Source organism: Ochotona curzoniae, unplaced genomic scaffold, assembly GCF_017591425.1.
Source record: "Ochotona curzoniae isolate NIBS_2020 unplaced genomic scaffold, NIBS_Ocur_1.0 scaffold_4506, whole genome shotgun sequence".
NCBI classification, from domain to species: domain Eukaryota; kingdom Metazoa; phylum Chordata; class Mammalia; order Lagomorpha; family Ochotonidae; genus Ochotona; species Ochotona curzoniae.
In genome coordinates this window covers 37,244,594-37,264,719 of record NW_024467119.1, presented here as the reverse complement: position 1 = coordinate 37,264,719, position 20,126 = coordinate 37,244,594, and the positions used below count along the sequence as shown (strand labels likewise).

The 20,126-nt window shown below is 35.3% G+C and overlaps 1 protein-coding gene across 7 annotated transcripts in view; it reads right to left on the bottom strand.

Moving 5' to 3' along the window:
• RAP1GDS1 (Rap1 GTPase-GDP dissociation stimulator 1) overlaps positions 1–20,126 on the bottom strand; it is a 131,222-nt gene that overhangs the window by 49,949 nt on the left and 61,147 nt on the right. The gene's annotated exons all lie outside the window — the stretch shown is intronic.

Sequence of the window (20,126 nt, the reverse complement as noted above, 5' to 3'; positions counted from 1 at the left end):
GCCAGGAGCACAAGGAATATCTATAAGAGTTGAAAGGGAAAACTGCCAACTACAAATACGATATGCAGCAAAGGCATCCTTTACACACAGGGCAAGCAGGAAAGTTTTCCAAGACAAGCAACAACTGACAGACTTCATCACCATCAGGTCATCTTTACAAGTGATGCTTTAGAGTAACCACATCTAGAAGCAAAAGAAAGATTTATTCCATTACGAGAACACTTGAAAGTTGAAAACTTACTAGCAGAGCAGATATACAAAGTAGGAAGAAAAAAGAATTAGGCCTTACTGATATAGTAAGCTGCTAAGCCATGAAGAAGAAAAATGTGAAGAAAATAATACACACAAAGTAAGCAGAAAATTTTAAAATGATAGGACATTCACTGCTATCCAATAATAATCCTTGATGTCAATGAACTAACCTTCCCAGTTAGAACATACAAATTAGCTAAGCGGATTAAAAGACCTGAAACATGCTGACTATAGGAAACTTTACCAGTAAAACATAACAGTCTGAAAGTGAAACCATGGAAACAGCATTCCACCCAAGAAGGAAGTAGAAGAAGTAATACCTATACTTAAGAGACAATGGACTTTAAGACAAAAAAATGTAAAAGGGACAAATATAATTAAGCGATAAATTCAACAAAATCAGATAACAATTAAATGTATACATAACTAGTGCTGAAGCACTGACTTTCATAATGAACATTATTGAAAGGGAGAGCAAAAGGCTCCCAAACAGTAACAGTTGGGGACTTCCAAATCCCATTTTCATCAATAGTTAGACCAGCCAGGCAAAAAATCATCAAAGAAATGCTTCCGTTAACCTATACTATAAACCAAGTAGACCAAGCAGAACACTGCAGAACATTTCACCCAATAATTCAATAACTGCAGAGTACATATTGTTTTCATCAGCACACAGACATTCCTGACAACTGAACATATATTAAGTTACAAAATAAATCAGAAAACTCAAAACAATAAATATCATACCATATATCTTAATATAATTAAATAAAGCTATAACAAGAAAAACTTGAAAAAAAATTCAGTACAGAGACTGAATGATATGGTTCTGAATGAGCACTTGGTCATTGAGGAAATCCAAAAGGAAATGAAAACACTTCTTGAAGCAAATGGAAATGGAAACACAACATACCAAGCTTATAAGAGATGCCAAAAACAGTGATAAGAATTCTATATCAATAAACACATACATCAAAAACAAATCCAGATTCTGAACAATCTCAGGATGTATCTAAAGAACAAGCAAGAGCAAAGCAAAGAATAATAAGATCATTATTAGGACAAAATGGGAAAAAATAAAAAAAGAGCAGTGAAATCAAGAATTGCTTTTTTGACAAGATAAAATCAACAGATTTGGGCCTGGCATGATGGCTTAGTGAGTGAATCCTCTCCTTGCATCTGCCTGGGATCCCATAATGGCGCTGGTTCTAATTCTGGCTGCTCCACTTCCCATCCAGCTCCCTGCTTATGGCCTGGGAAAGTAGAGAGGGCCCAAAGCCTTGGGACCCTGCACCCACATGGGAGATCTGGACGAAGCTCCTGTCTCCTGGCTTTAAATAACCTCAGCTCTGGCTGTTACGGCCACTTGGGGAGTGAACAAGCAGACAGATCTCTGTGTATCTCCTGCTCTCTATAAATCTACCTTCCCAATAAAAATAAACCTTTAAAAAAGAAATCAGACTTACTAGCTAGACTTAGCAAGAAAAACAGAGAAGTAACTCAAGCAAAATTGGAAACGAAAAGGTAGATTGCTGGAGTCCAGCTCCAGCCGAGTTAGGAACTCGAGAAGGGTGTATGGAGGAGGCGTCACAGGGAAAGTAATGGATTACTACAATTTTGGGATCATAATGGACAAATGCAAGAAAACTGTCTCCTTTATTTATACAGAAACCTTCACGAGCTCTGGCACAGACTACTGATGTCATGGTCAAGTGGGTGTATCTAAGAATAATTCTGCCGTTTGTTTCACCTAAAAACTCTCAATAGAAAGTTCTCGACCATTGGTTCCAGTGGAAGTTGGGGCTGAAAATAGAACCAACCCAGCAATTGCAACCACCAGCTGATCGGGGCAATGGACTGTGCCAGGCCCTGTACTTGCAAGTACATACAAGAATCTGGTCTGGGAACACCTCAGACAAAGTTTCTTTGGGGATCTCCCCAATTGAACTGCCAGACTTGGAACCCTACCCAAGAAAAGAGAGAAGACAGAACAGGTCAATCAACCACCTCAGCTATATGTTGGCAGCGAAATACCAGGCAAATGGAGACTCTATAATGGACTGTGTCAATCAGTGGATTCTTCAACGACTTCATCATGTTTGGAGTGGCGAGACTGGCAGCGATTCATAACTGGTGATCTATCAAAACCACTTGAGCAAGTATCTCAGAGCATGCCCCATATCTGGGACTTCGAATGGGTGGGAAACTAGGTGGGGCTTCTCCCTCAATATCCCCATTTACCTCAGATACATGAAGGAAACAATATGGAAATAATAGTCTTACCCACTTTCCTATAGCCCTTGAAACTTTTTACTCAAATTAACTATGTAAAGATTGTCAAAATAAAATAAAAAATTGAAAAAAAAAAAAAAGAAAGTTCTCAATAGAAGGTGCCTATCAATCAGTAACACATTCCTGCTACAATTCTTATGCTGCAACTCAATCTTGAATCAGTTAAGGGAAGAAATCTGTCACAAAAAAGGGGGAACCTAAAGATCAAGGATGATCAAATGGAGGCAGCAGAGACAGAGACAGCATGAATAATAAAAGGCCCTTTTGCAATTACCAGCGACATTAACCTCCAAGCTCACACTGATAGTAAAAAACCAACTCCACAGCAGCAAACAATGCCTGAACAGATTACAAAATTCTTCTGTGGGGGTGGTCCAGTGTCCATGCAAAGGAAGGTGGAACTGTTTTCAGGTGGTTTGTAGAGACAGCTGCCGGGCCCTGCCATGCAATGGGAAATTCCTTGCGGCCTTGCCTGCAATGGAACAGTTCTCCACACCCCTTTGTGTCCTCCACACCCACTGCACGAACCCCAGCAGTACATATTACAACTAATACCACAAGACTACAAGGATCATTAAAAGGTATTAGGAACAAGAATATATTCACAGATTAGAAAACCTAGCTGAAACTGATAACTTTCTGGACACAGTTTGACCATCTGGTAAGGCCAGAGGATGGCAAACAGACTTTGTGTACCAATTAAAAGCAGGGATCAGATCTACACCTATATGTTTTTCCCCCAAGAAAGATATAAATGTTCTATGCGTATGCAAAAAAAATTTTCAACAAAACTAAACCAGGATAATGCAAATCAAAGTCACAATGAGATGTTATTTAGGCTGGCTATTATCAGAAGGCAGATATGGATAAAAAAACACTTGTACTATGTTGGTGGGAATGTAAGTATAGTCATTTTGTAAAATAGTAAAAAGGTCTCTCATAAAATTAAAAACAGGGCCAAATGTTTGGCCTAGCAGTCAAGTCAGCAGTTAACTTGCCTACCTGCACATCAGTGAGCTTGGGTTCAGTTCCCAGTTCTGGCTCCTGGTTCTAGCTTCCTGATAATGCAACACTGGGAGACAGCAGGAAGAGCTAAGGTACCTGGGCTTCTGCCACCAGTGTGGGAGATATGGATGGAATTCCTGACTCACCTATTTCACACAATCCAGTTCTTGTGGTCCTGGGCATTTGAAAGTAAATAGCAAAGGTATCTTGATTTCCCCCTTTAGCACCTACAGTCTCATTTGTTCTACCTCTCAAAAATATATATTAAATAAAATATAATTTTAAAATTAAACTTCAAGGTACAATATGACCCAGCAATTCCAAAACTGTGTATATTTATCCAAGGGAAATGAACTCACTCTGTTGAAGAGATATCTGTATTCCAATATTTACTACAGTACTATTTAGTGTAGTCAAAAAGAGCTATCAACTGGTGAACAAACAAAATACGATACACATAAACAATGAAATAGTATTCAAGCATTAAAGAGGATGAGATTGTTATCTTCACATCTTGTAAATAAACTAGACAGTGAAAAGGCAAGTGATGGCTGATAACACTCATGTGGAATCAAAAAATAAATAATTATAATCCTAAGGAAGTAGGATGGTAGTTATCAGAGCCTGGAGAGAGGTAGGGGGTGGAAGTAGGATAGAAACAGCAGATTAATGGTACTAAGTTATTAGACAGAAGACAGAAATTCTGACATTCTACTGTCATAAAGTAAAGGCAGATAACTGTAATGTCACAGGTATGTATCCTGCATTTGGTTAAAAAAAAAGTCAAGGGGAGGATTTTTTTTAAGTGTTTGATAATATCACTATGCTCACCATGAACTGAACATTTAACAAAAAGTATATGTGTATCAAGACATCACAAGGTACCCTATAAATTTCATACAATTTTATGTTACTTTAAAAATGCCTCATATGAACAAAAAACAGATAAAAATATATAAATATCTCAACAAATCAAGAAAACAGTATTTGGCAAAATTTATCATACATAAGGATTAAAACTCTGAAAAAATTAAGTATAGAATGGCTATATTGATTAGACGGCTCAATGGCTAAATCCTCATCTTACAAAGTACTGTGATCCCATATAAATGCTGATTCATGTCCCAGCTGCTCTACTTCCCATCTAACTCACTGCTTAGGGTCTGGGAAAGTAGTCAAGGATGGCCAAAAGCCTTGTGTGGCCCTGCACCCATGTGGTAGACCTAGAAGAAGCTCCTGGCTCCAGGCTTCGGGTTATCATAGCTCTGGCTGTCACAGCCATTTGGAGAGTGAACCAGGGGATGAAAGATCTTTTTTTTCTCTCCTTCTCTCTGTAAATCTGATCTGCCTTTCCAGCAAAATAAATAAACAAATCTTTTCTTAAAAGAAAAAGTAGTACTAAATTTCAGTATGAAAAAGGTCATACATGACAACCCTACAGGGAATACTGACTTGGGGAAATGCTGAAATCTTTTTCTCTAACATATGGACTAGACAAGGATGTCCACTCTTAGCACTCTTAATAAACAGAGCAGTAAAGCAAAAGAAATAAAAAGCATACAAACAGGAAAGGAAGTAGTAAAATTATCCTTTTAAAAAATGATCTAATTGTTTATGTAAAAAAAATGGTAAAAACTACAAAAAGGCTTGCACTATAATGCCATGGGTTAACAAGCAGCTGGCACCTCAGTATTCCAAAGCGGAGAACTAGGGACAGAGTTCTGGGTTCATACCTTTGGCTTGGCCTCAGTTCTGGCCACTGCAGCCATTTGATGAGTGAGCCTGTGGATGGAAAATCTCTGTCTCTCCCATTACTATGCTTGTTAAATAAGTAAATTTTCAAGGAAAAAATGTCTGCAACAAATAGGAAATAAGAACTCTACCAAACGACTGTTAAAATGAGTAACTTCAGTAAAGATTCAATGTTTTCATTAGAATTTTGCATAATAATGAGTGCATGGAACAATTATAATACACTTCCATTCACAATAGTTACAAAAAACACCTTGAGAGAAATTTACTGAAAGATGTGAAAATTGTACAATGAAAATTATAAGACATATAAGTGAAGGAAATTAAAGAAGACATAAATAAATGGAAGACTTCCTGTGGTCACAGACTATATGAATCAGCATTGACAATCTACAGAGTCAGGGTAATCTTCATCAAAGAATCAATGATATTCATCACAGAACTCAATCCCAAAATTGATACATAATGACAAAAATATCTGATTGATGAAACAATCATAATCAATAGGAACAAAGCAAGAGGTATCACAAAACCTGATTTCAAGACTTACTGCAGAGCTGTATCACCCAGAATTGCATGGTACTGACATTAACCAGTGGAACAGATAAAAACAAAACACATAAACTACTCTGCAACAGAACAGAGATCCCAAATATGAACCCATGTACATACAGCCAGGTGATTCTTCACAGAGTGTCAAAAACAAATACTGGAGAAGGACAACTATCATCAATCAGCTGTACGGAACAATGGATACACACACACAGAAGACTGAACCGGACACCCCCCCACCCCCACTCTCTAGAAACCTTAAACCTTACATCAAGTCAACTCACAGTGATCAAACACATAAGTCTAAGACTTGAAATGATGAAACTACAAGGAGTAAACATGATAAAAGCACTTTAAGCAAATAGTTTGGGTAATAAATTTATGCATAAAATCCCAACAACACAGGTAACAAAAGTTAGTATGCATGGGATCTATTGAATTTAAAAATTCCTTCACAGCAAAGGCAATAATCAGCAAAGGAACAGACAACTTACAGAATTCAACAAAATTTTTGCAAATTAAATCTGACAAAGGTTACTATCCAGAAGTTATAATAAACTAAAAAATTCAATCAAAAATGGGCAGAGGGATATGAATAGAACTTCACTTTTAAAAATGAAAATATATAAAAAAAGTTCAAGTGGCTGACAATTTCAGGAAAAATGCTCAATATCACTAGCTAGGGGGGAAAAGTAAATCAAATGACTACAAGATTTCATCTCCCCCCAGGCTTTGCCAGTAAGACTAAAAAGTAATAAATGATGATAAGGATGTGGAGACAGAAGAACTCAAACATTGTTAGCAGGAATGTAAATGGGCCTAGTCATTATGGAGAACAGAAGGGAAGTACAAAAATTAGAACTACCATATGATATAATTATCTCTCTTTTGAGTACAGATCCAAACGCAGTTAAATCAGACTATCAAAGAGATGCTTGCCCCCTCATGTTTATAGTTAACTACTAATATGTAAAAGTTAAGATATGAAAGTTAGCTGCCCATCTACAGATGAGTAAAGAAAATGTGAGCTGTGTGTGTGTACAAATTTATCACATACACACAATGGAATATTATTCAGCCATAAAAACAATGAATCATCAGTTACACAAATGAGTAGAACCCACAGACATACTGGTAAGTGCAGTTAAATTGCACTAAGACAAAGAGCATGTGTTCTTTTTCACATGAATGGTATTAGTTAAGGCATAGAGTAGTGATTGCAAGAAACAGGGAAACTGCAGAGGGTACGGAAGTGGACTAGAGACAGAGCGGACACTGGGTACACAGAGGATAACCACAGTCCACAAGAACTTACATTTTATGAACAGAGCTTGAAGCCTCCAGGCACAAAGTGATGATGGGGAGAGGTGAGCACCACCTGCTTTCACTGACTGGTACACACTGTGTACTTTTATTAAACTGTCTCACCATACTCCAGAGATCTGTAAATAATTACTATATTAATTTTTATAAAAAGATTTAAGGAGATGGAAAAGATAACCTGATTAGATCATCATCTGTTAAGTATATGTAGAATCTAATTTTCATGCTGTCTTCTATTTTTATGGCTTAAACATTACCTTTTAAAAAAAATTCTCAGAAATTCTCATATCAAATACAAATAATGAATCATGCTCACATACATATTTGTCATTGGTTTTCCTCCCACACTCTATTTATGTAAAGACAGAATCTTGGTTCCGCGTGTATTTGATCAGATGATTTATTCTCAGACGTTATCCTTCTCGAAATCAGTGACTGTTACTGCAGTGATAACTGTAATGCAGCACAAAACAAAACCAAGTACACGGGAGGAAAATTCAGAGTCGAGAGCGGTAAGAAGATCCCATCTAAATTTCATTTACAGTAACACTGAGTGACACAATGAAACTGTGGGGATACTGTTGGATAAAATATATTTTGTTTTCAAAGAAGTTTTCTGCAGTAAGAGTTCACCTTTAATATTATAAGGTATCACAGACTGTTGTAATTCTTCATTTTCTCTGTATTCTTGAAAGCATCCTGCTCATAATGAATGTTCAACTGTTAAAGATGCAGGTTCTGCATGCTACAGCTCAGTATTAAACGTCACACACAGTAACAGAGGGTATACAGTATACATCAAAAATGCTACTTAAGGTTGTAGAAGACTATAATAAAAGCCAATGTATGGAGAAGAACACATGAATACATTCTATTGTAAGTATGTTTTAGAGAGAACAAGGATTAATTAAGATCAATTATAAATCATGCCTTTTTTACATATTAGACTTTGTGCTTAAAGAAAATGTGATTAAACATCAGCATTCTAAGAACATTGGCAGTCTGAGTTATACGTCTGAAGTCTGAATTCTCATTAAATACTACTAATAAAGATATATTGCCTTTGCCATCTCAGCATTGATTATCAAGTTTTAAAAAATTTAAGATGCAGAATTACAGAGGGAGACTTGAGGAAAAGTAAAAAGAGGGAGACAGGGAAAGATGGAGAGGGAGCAGGAGAAATTTTCCATTCACTGATTCACTCCACAAATGACTGCAATGGCTGAAGACTGGGCCAAGATGATTCCAGGAGTATCTTCCAGATCCTCCTTGTGTGTTGAAGGGCCCAAGCACTTGGACCACCCTCTACTGTTTTCCCAGACACATTAGCAAAGAGCTGGATTGGAAGTGGAGTAGCCAGGATTTAAACTGTTGCCTAAACATGATGCCCATATTGCGGGTAGTGCATTAATGATAATCTATTTTTGGGTTTGTATTTCAGAAAAATAATTGCCTTCCTCCACCTCCAAATTTTTCAGGGTATTCATGAACATAACAATCATTAAGCGTAATCAGTGAGGACTGGCGCAGTAGCCTAGTGGCTAAATCTTGGCCTTTCAAGTGCTGGGATCCCATGTGGGCACTGTTATAATTCTGGCTGCTTTATTTTCCATCCAGCTCCCTCCTTGTGGCCTGGGAAAGCAGTAGAGGAGGGCCTAAAGCCTTAAGGAGCCTGCACCCACATGGGAGACCCAGAGAAGCTCCTATCTCCTGGCTTTGGATCAGCTCAGCTCTGGCCATTGCAGCCACTTAGGGAGTAAAGCAGCGGATGGAAGAATTTTTCTGTCTCTCCTCTCTGTGGATCTGACCTTCTAATAAAAATAAATAAAAATCTTAGAAAAAGAGTAATTTATAAATACCATTGCTGTCTAAAGTGCATACCAAACAAACAGAAGTTGATTGGCAAAGCCCATTTCACAAGTAATTGGTAAAAGCTTAAAATGGCATTGTACAACACAATTTTCACTTTACCAAACTCATGCAAAGTCCCTAATGCATTCGTCAAGATCCATTTTGAGAGTGAGAAATTTTGAAAACTTCCATAGGAAGTGCTTTAAATAACAGTATTTAGAAGCACAGCCAAGAATGAACCCTATATACAACCTTTTCTTTAACTTGATAAAACTATAGGCCTGTAAGAATGAACAAGTCTTAATTCACTTCTATCCATATATCTAAATACTATGTATGAACTATAAGTACGCGAGGGGTGAGGGGTGGAGAAAGAAAGCAAGTGGTGTTTAAGGGAATAAACCTCTCACATCTTGCAGTCTTAGCTTTCCCATTATTATTCATTGTAGTCTGGGTGTTTAATGTACTTTTCTCAAACAACTGTTACTGGAAAGTATTAAGAATTCTGAGACATGAATCAAAAATCATTTTCTGAAGGTAAACTTCAAAGCCTAATCCCCCAAACCTATGCCACATGGAAAAACTCTGAAACAGAATACATGTTTACAGTCAAGGCAATGGAAACTCAAGTCCTACGTTATCAGTGTTAGCTTACAGAAAGTGATACAAAAGTACGACAATAAGCTACCCTGTCCAATGACATAATAGGATGTTTCTAATTCTAACCTCATTCAGCAGAGGCAAATTTTGTCCTTTGTTGTATAGAAAGCATAGAAACAACAACAAAACCCAGGAAAATCTAGGGGTGAGCATTTGGCATAGCAGCTAAGCTGCACCCTGATATTGCAGTGGCTGAATCCAGATTCCCAGAGTGCTCTCACTGCGGCTTCCTGCTACAGTGTACCCGGAGAAGCAGCAGATGAGTGCTTTGGTTCTGACAGCCATATGTGTGTGACTAGACTGGACTCCTGCGGTCTGCCTGTGGTCTGGCTGTTGAACGCACTTGGATAATGAACCACGATGGGAGATTCTCCGAGTCTCTTTCCCTGTCCATCTCAACTGCCCTGCCGTCTTCTCCATCTTCCGAATAAATAAATTTTGAGGAACGAGGAAGATTCAATATCTGAAATCTTCATACTTGTTTACTGTTTCATTGTGCTGGCACATCTTTTTTGAATATGGGCTGCACTTCTTGGCACCATAGAGTATCCAGACAACTTTCACTTGGCAAATCATAAAGAATTATCTTCCAAGACAGAATTTTTTATCCTTCAAATATACACAGCATCAATATATTTTTTAAAACAAATTTCATTAGTAGAGTCGCTGTATATAAGAACAATCATCCTTGTGTTCAAAGGAGGTCTTTATATAGAAAATGGTGGCAGCAAATAACCAAATCCTTGGCAACAGTATCATATCTTAAATATCTCATACACTAGTTGTCTTCACTCAAAATCCTTCTGTAAGAAATTTTTCTACTCACCTAAAATATGCCACTTTTAAATATTGAGCAGTGCTGTGTTGCTCAAACAAGTTAGTGCTAAGCAGACATACCTATATTATTTTTCAAGAAAGATTTAGAAGATATTTATCAATTTTGCTGAGGAAAATGAAAAACTGATGCTTATATTTCCTCCAATAATTTTGCTGAAGTTTTATTTTATACCTAAGACAAGTTCAAACACGTCTCAACCATTCAAATGAAAAGTTGATCCCACCAACTGAAATTCAAAAAAAGCAATTTGTGGGCCTGGCACAGTAGCATAGTTGTTAAAGTCCTCCCCTTGCACACGCCGGGGATCCTACATGCATGCCAGTTCTAATCCTGGCAGCTCCACTTCCCACCCAGATCCCTGCTTGTGGCCTGGAAAAGCAACCAGGGACAGCCCAAAGCCTTGGGACCCTGCACCCATATGGGAGAACCAGAGGAGCCTCCTGGTTCCTGGCTTCTGAGGGGTTTGGCTCTGGCCATTGCAGCCACTTGGGGAGTGAATCATCGGACAGAAGCTCTTCCTCTCTGTCTTTACTCCTCTCTGTATATTTGACTTTGCAATAAAAATAAAATAAATCTTAAAAAAAAAAAGACCAAAAAAAAAAGCAATTTGTTCATATTGCAGGTACACATAAAATCTATGCAAAACTAGGCACAAAATCAAAAACTGTAAATATTACATCAATGAAATTACAAGAAAGAGTCATGAAGCAAAAGTTGCCATGACCACTGAATTTTCACATATAAAAGGGGGCTGGAAGGTAAATCATATTTAACTTCTGCCTATATGCTGAAAATGTTCAAAATACTTACATGTATTAACACTAATAATGCTCAATCAGGAAAAGAATAAACTGCTTCATTTCCCAAAGCACTAGTGTAATAAATTTAAACATGAAGGTTAACAATATGGAAAACATACTAGTATTATCCACTTTCCCATAGCCCTTGAACCTTCTTACCCTAATTAACTATGTAAGCATTGTCAAAATAAAAATAAAATTTTACATTTAAAAAAAAAGATAACTTGATTTGGGTACAAAAAATTTTCAAAAAAAAAATGCAGTTTAAAAAAGCTTAAGTCATAATGCTTGTTGCACATATCAAACTGCCTGCTAATACCGGTATTACTTATGGTAACTCAGATTTTGCATCAGTTAAAAATCATTTAATAATTATACATTTTCAAACATATTCTCTGGTAGATAATTCATAAATGAAAATATTTTACTCCCCATATTTTTATATTTGTATTTTACCAACAAGACTGCATGTTGGTCAAATAATGAAATGTTGTTAAACCTATTCCTTTAAAATTTATTTAAAATGTTTTCTAAATTGTTTTCAGATAACACTATAATTTAATGCTTAAATTTTTAGTAAAATCTCATGAAAACTAAATTTTATCCCAAATATTTAAAATTAGATGTTTTTAAAGATGACAACATATCTAAAAGAAACTATTCTAATGCATGTCCACATTTGATTTCTGAATTTAACCTTAACTGATGACAGCACAGTTTTGGAGATACAAATCTTTATCTCACTCAGCAGATAAAATGCAGATTACCTTCCTTTAAATATTAGCACTTTCACATTCCCTTCAAGACAAGGGAAATAACTTCATTTGAAAGGCTTTAATAAATAAGAACATACGAAGTTCAGGCTGTCACAATTGCTCAACTGAAAAAGCCAGCATCCTATATGGATGCTGATTTCTGTTGTGGCTACTCCACTTCCCATCCAGTATCCATATGGTCTGGGAAAGCAGTGGAGGACAGGACAAAATTTTGGGACCTTGCACTTGCATCGGAGACCCAGAAAAGGCTTCTGGCTCCCAGCTTCAGAAAGATTCAGCTTTGGCCACTGCTGGTATTTTGGGGAATAAACCAGCAGATGGAATTTCCTTCTCTCTGTAAATCTACCTTTCCAATAAAAATAAATAGATCTTTAAAAAAAAGAGCATGTAAAGTTCATAAAACTTAAGCTCTTAAACAAAATTGGAAAACTAAAACATTAAAATGAGCATAATATCATATGTGTGGATAGGGTTCCATAACTAGATGATACAATCTTACGTTTTATGTCTAAATACTGACCACCCAAGAAAACCAGGCTGGTAAAGATCAGGGGTAAAGGATTTAAACCACAAAATAAACAGAAGAGTTTTTTTTTTTTTTTTCCTAGAGCACTATAATCAAGATTTTCCCAAACCTATCTAAAACTTATTAATCAAGGAGGGAAAATTACAAAGGCTTTTGTTTTAAAAACTATAAGGGAGCGTAGTGTGCAAGTGAGAAAAAATTAACATGATTTCACAGAGAACACAAGAAAAATCATCTAATATTTTTACCGTACACAATGATGTTCTCTCACATGCTATTTCCAATTTCACGTCAGTATAATTAGTAGCACTTATCCAAAACTAATATTCCATGCCTTTATCAAGGCATTAGCTCTGTATAACAGCACTGAAAAAAACTAGCCAAATAATGTGTTCTCTGTCCTATAATTTTTGTTAAAGTCACAATTCCTAAAACCTCAGAATCTAATACTTTTAATTTGATTTCAAGTAAAAAAAAGAGAAGATTATAGTTCCTCAAGTATAAATTACCTGAATGCTTAAATCTGGAGCAGTACCATGCAAGAAAAAAAAACAGACTGGCAACAAACCATCTGGGTAGTGTCTCTCACGTTTGCACTTTGATTTCATTCTCACTGCTACATCACATTTGGTTTCTCTTACGACAGTTTCCTGTTATCTCCTTCTAACATCCTTTCCTGCGCTAATCTGAACTATATAACTATATGCTGCTATCATGAAAATACCAATTTCTTCAGTTATGTTTACATTAATTTGCATAAAGTCCTCTGTTATGCACAATTAACACATTAATACACTGATGTAAAGATTTCTATCCACAGTAAGCCAAAACACCGTTTTGATTATTTAAAAAATCCCATCTTCATAACGGTTTACAAGACATTCCACAGCTCCAGTTCTGAACTTTACCCCATATTAGCATCACTTTGCTACTCTCTTTAATGGAGTTGACTTTCACCTTACTAGGAAGAAGTGGCAAAACCAGGAACTTGGGATACCGTGGGAGTTCCCTGAACACGCTCTCTATTACTTGAAATTTTTTCAACTTTTCACTTCTATGCTTGTCTCTAAGGGAAAAATAACCTCTTTCTATCTAACACCAGCCTATTTCAACTCATTTACTTGGGTTTATGATTTCATTTCTTATTATCTTTTTGTCTGTGACCTTTCTCCATCAACTATGCTCCCTCTAGGAAATGTACTATTTCCTTGTCAATAGTATTCTTACTCAATAAACTTGCAGTACTTTTTTATTTTGAAACAATTGATCTGGGGGATTGTTGACTGAAAGTCAAATATAGAGGGAGTAAAAAAAATCAGAATTTTATCATTCACCTGAATTGTACAATGTGTTAAAAAAGGACTACAGTCGATCAAATTTGAGAATCTTATGTGCACGTGTGTATATACTCCTCCCACTTTCTGCCTCAGGAGATCTGAAAAAAATAAAGCCAGTTTCCCATAAAAAAGAGCACAGGTATGTCTCCTGGGTATAAGGAGCTTCAATTAAGTTTTTATTTTGACATCACTGTCTCATAGGATGTTAATTAAAAAAGCAAAACACATGGACACGTACACTTCATGTACATGTCATCTGTTTTCTTCCAATTATAACATTTACATAATACAGCATCCCAACCTGGAAATTGGTATTTATATAATCAACAGTCATATTCATATTTCATTTTTATATGTTCTAGTATGTGTCTATATACGTATGCTTCTAAGAAATTTTATCATATATTGATTCATGTAACCACCATTAATACGCTGTTTTTAGATCCTATCATGCCAATCTGATAAACAGTCACTAAAAACTCAAAGGCAAGTATTCTGGTTGCAGAGAATAAAATTTGGGTATATTTTAGAATGCATTGAAGGTTGATGCTGTAGCACAGAGGGCCGAATCACCACCTGCGACCCCAGCAAAGCATACGGCTGCTGCTTTGAATCCAGGCTGCTGCACTTTTGATGCAGCTCCACTGCAAAGTGCATGGAAAGCAGCAGGGGATGGTCAAAATACCTGGGCCTGTATCGCACATATGGGACCCAGATGAAGTTCCTGGGTTTAGCCTTGTCTAGCCACAGCATGTGCAGCCATCTGGAATATGAACCAGAGAATGAAAAATCTCTGTCTCTGCTTTCCACAAATAACAAACAAATCTCAAACCAACCACCACTACAAAAACAACAAAACTCTCACTGTGAAAATGTAAGGCATAGTGTAGGCAAAGTGGAATTGTATTTTTAGATTTTTAAACTTTTATCCTCAAAGTGAGTTCAACTACCAAATAGACTACCCAAACAGACACTTTTACTGAAGTATTCAGCATTATTTCCTGAATTTTTACTAAAGATTACACAATAACATGGAAAACATTTTGACAAAATTTCTAGAACCATTACTTCAGACACTGTCTACCAACGCCAGTCATTATCTTTTAGTAGGTATCTGACATCCAGAGAAATAATAATAAATTGATTATATACTTTTTGAGTTTTGTTTCAAAAATGTTTGTGTAAGAATTGTTAAATATTTCTTTTTGACATAAAATTAGAGCTACTGAATAAATACAGATTATACAAAAATATTTTTGCCACATCAACTGCCAAAATGTTGATGTTAAATCACTGGTTATATATGGTTGTATGTTAGCCCTGACTTTTAATAAATTTATCATTGCTTTTCTATATAATTTCTGGCTTTTATTATTTTTACTTTAAATATCATGTGTACTTAGAATATATACTACAATACATCAGCACACATTTTAGAAATGATTCTATAAACAATACTTTATTTTCTACTTGCATATAATCTTACTTAATCCATACAATCAGACTACTTTATCAATGGGGAAACAAATCAGAAAGGGCAAATGACAAAACGCAATAGAAATGCTGGAAAATCTTATCTCAACTGAACTTGAACTGTGGTTATACAGCAAGGTGGAGGAATCCACTATGGTGGAGGGTTGTGGGAGGGGTGGGGGGAATCCCCAGTGCCTATAAAACTGTATCACATAATACAATGTTTATCATCATTAAAAAAAAAAAAAGAAATGCTGGAAAATCTTATCTGCTTGCAGTTCCAGCCATCCAAGGAGACATATTAGAATTTTATACATTTACATTAATTTTAAATGAATTCAGTTGATTAAAAATGCATTACTTTTTCTTTTAAAAACTTAAAATTAATACTTTCATCATTGTTTTTCATTGCAAAAACAGCAAATTCAAATGTATACCCTGTTAATTATCATTCATAATGCTCCTGTATTCGTGCTATTTTCTTTACTGCCTAAGTCCACTGGAGGGGGAAATATTTGGTGTATATTTCACAGGTTCACAAAACAGCATCAGTTGCAACCTGTATATTTAGGATATCTTTAGAATGAAGTATTTGCATGTAATATTACTCATACTTTCTACCTCCAGAGTAGCATTAGCATACAGATTATATATGTATGTACATGATATTTTGATAAACTTATTCATAAACTATAAGATTAACTGATAAATGCTGAAGCAGCTTTTTAGGTAATTTACTGGCTTTATATACCTCGATTACCTTGGCAATTCCAAAGTATAGCTGCACTCTGTTTATGCACATCTATCTGACCAATTTATTTTGTAATATATTACAGTTACTGCTAATTATTTTTCGGCATCGGCAGTCATCTTTCTTTATACTAAGGTAGCGTAACATAGTAAGAATCACTACTAAAAAAATGGTTACATATATACAGCTGAATATCCTTCCCATTTAACACTTGACTTCCATGAAATAAACAATGTCATATTTGCTTCATAAACACCACCTCCCTTTGACTATTTGTTTATTCAACAGGGACCAACAAAACAGTTTTCCTTCGAGATCATGTTAGACAGCATATGCATGCTTAAATTTGCTGACCCTCGCAGGACTAGGAATAGATATATAACAGCAGTAATTCTTTTAGAAAATGGCATATTTAATTTAAAAAGGTTCATTCTTCTTGCTTTCTCTAGAAAAAGGACAAACATTTCATCTATTAGCATCTTTTAACCAGTACATTAAATATCTTTTATTTCCTAGCCTCAGTGATTAAAAAAAAAAATTCAGTCTGTCTAATCAGCAATTTATTCCTTGGGGTTGTAAATGCAGGATATGAGAATTTACCATGAAGGTTTTCCAAATTTACAAGTCACTTAAAATATCAGAAGCTTAAAATGTGCACGGTTACATAAACAAAGCAAATCACTGAGAGAAGAGAATACCACGATGGATGGAGACAAAGCACTCGTAACACCACTGAGAGACCAGCGATGAACAGGACAAACGTGAGCACGTTTGGTTATAAATAAACCACATTCCCTACTGTATCCTATTCAATGCATAGCTTTGCTGATTTCTTTCCTAATTAAAATACAAACTTTCTCTATTCTTAAAAGGAGTCAAACTTCTCACTAAAAGAATTATTTGGCAAAGTTAAACCATAAGTTTTTTTTTTTTTTTAACATTGTTCATTTCAGAAGGTTTTGAAAGAAAAACCTATAAATGAAATGACTGGGAGTTCTCTGGAATGAAAGAAAAAGATTGGGCATTTTAAATGAAATACGGTTCCAGTCTGTGATTCTCTAATCTCTGTGTGCAAAACGGATACTGAAGACAAAAAGTTCATCAGCAACAAAGCCTCATTTCATCGCTTTTACTATATACATCCATCTGTTATTTGACCTTAGGATTATAAAAGACTGTTTTCATCCATTAGAAGAGTTCCTAAAATGGAAACTGTCAAGGTTGGCCAAATTGAAATCTGACCTACTTTTCTCCCAACAATTTCCATGGATTTTATGGCAGACACATTTTTCCCACAGAGGGAGCTTTCCTCCTTTAAATAAACTATGTCAGCAAATGTTTTACTTCCTAAACTATCAAAGCAAAAATCTGTAGGACACTTAAAAGATTTCTCAAATATTTATTCCCAATAGTAAACTCCTTATACTACTTTCTGTGTGCGTCTGCTTTACTGCCTGCTGTAATTACTATCATCTGAATAAATTCTGAAAAATTATTCACTTAAATCATATTAATAAAACAGAAGTCAGAGAAGACATTTGGCTGAGCAGTAAAGAGGTCAGTTGAGCTACATCTCATATCAGTGCCTGAGTGCAAAACCTAGTTCTGGCTCCTGCCTCTACCTTTGTGCTAATGGAGACCCTGGAAGGCAGTGGTGCCTGCTTGAGGCCTTCCCACCATGTGGGAGACCCAGACCGTGCTCCCAGCGTCCAGGTGCCCAGCTTCAGCTTTGGCTCAGCTCATTCACGTCTCTAGCAAGAGAACCAGCAAAGATGGGAAGTTCTGTCTCTGCTTCTCAAATATTAAATTAGATCGACTGCTTAGTCTGACAAGTATATTTGATGAAAAATTTTAAACATTTTCGCTTGGTAGAAAAAGATTCTTTGTATTTGCAAGAGTACCGGGCCTATTGTTTTTTGGTTTTTTTTTGTTGTTGTTGTTCATTACAACACAAAAACACTGAGGATTATATTCCTAATAGGGAAGGTAGCTGATGAATTAACTAAAATAGAAGCTATCAAAAAGCTTTTAAAGAGAAATTTTTTAAGTTCCTTAAAATGCCCAACTGACAAAATAGAAAAATATCTGCCAAGTAAACTCACAAGTCATTCACATGGCATCACACTTACAGACTTCTGTATCATCTTGTAACTTAAAAATAGACATTGTAGTTTTTCTATTACAATCCTGGAGAATCACTAAGGAGCTAAAACTTTAAGTTCAGATAAAAGGATAAGAAATCATGCAGATGAATGGAAAAACTATGCATAAGACAGAATAGATACTGAATACATTTTCATCACATGATTTAGAGTAATAAATCACTTTGCAAATTTATTAATTTTTTAAAGCTACAAACCTCATTTTCCTTAACTAAGGTTAAAATATATAAGAACATGGCCTGTATTCATTATGCTTAGTTACTCATTAGAATTGAAGTAAATGACAGAGTAATTATAAATATTTATTGATAATTAAAAAATTGACTTCATGCCAAAGAATATCCACTGAACTTCATAATGCATATCCCCAAAGATACTATAAATGAATGTGAACATAAACTTCATCAAAATAATAATCTTATTACCTGGACATGGCTCCAACTTGAAAGTAATTTGGAGTATACAGAAAGTAAAACAATTATACCCATTAAAAACATAGCAATATAAGGCAAATGATAACTATGTGTGTTTTTTCTATTTTGTCAATATTAAGTGAAACTCCAGAGCAAGAGTCCTCAACCAGATAATAGTCCTATGTGCAATTAATACATTATTCAAGAAAAACTATGCTGAACAATGCTTAAAGAATATTTTTGGAAGCGTTATCCAAATAATTAATACAGAAGAATAAGAATAAAATCAGTGATAATCAAAATACTCCAAATATATGCCATCAATCTTTGGCTATGTCTCAGTAAATAGCTTTTAAATATGTTTCACTAAAAATAATTATAAAATACATATTAAGAGCTCACATTACAAGCTGTAACACTGGATAAAAATTGTAAATACAAAATGTAAAATTAGCAAGTACGATAATTCTATAAAGCTAATATCCTAATATTAAAATAACTGGATTGCAGGAAGCAGATATATTTACAAAACTGAGCATTAGAAGCCATAAATTAAGATTCAGTTGCAGACAGCACTGACCTCTTATGAACTATTGGCACTCTCAGACTGAATGGGCATAGAAACATACTTCAGAAAAAAGAAGAAAAGGAATATAAATGAGGCTTGCTTTGCCAATACTGTTAAGACCATTTGTAACTGACAAACTGTTGTTTACCTAGTTTTTCCTTATATATAAATGAATTTGCTTAGGCCCTTAGTTGCTGTCTGGCTCATGTAGATTTATAATCCACTTTTGGAAGCAGTGTTTGTTATGAAAGGACCATATCTTTGTGCATATAAAAAAATACTACTCAAGTTACAAACTCAACAGAAAATCAGCATTAAAAATTGTCTGAATTACATCAATAAAATGAATTTCCTAAGAGATTTAAAGGTACATGATAAATATGTGTTCTAATTCACAAAATAACAATGTAAAGAAAACCAGGAAAAGCCTAGTTAACATGAATATACTCAAGAGTTCTCTGTAATTTGTTTATATGTAAAGATTGTAACATTTTTGCAATGTACCCATACCTGAGATCTTACTTTTGCTTTGCTTAGTAAACAGTGTATCACAGAAGATGATGAAGATGACAATGAGATAACGATACACAGGAATGGAGTCAATACAAACGCAACAGGCCACTCCAGTTCTTAGGAAGATAATGATTTTATGAACAGTTTTCGCTGAGTTGCAAATAATTAAAAATGTATGTGAAATTTAAAAAAACTGACCAGAAGCATTCTCATTCTTGGAGTGTTTGGATAAAACCCAACTGAGAAGATACATATTTACAATTTAGCTAACCTTAAAACCCC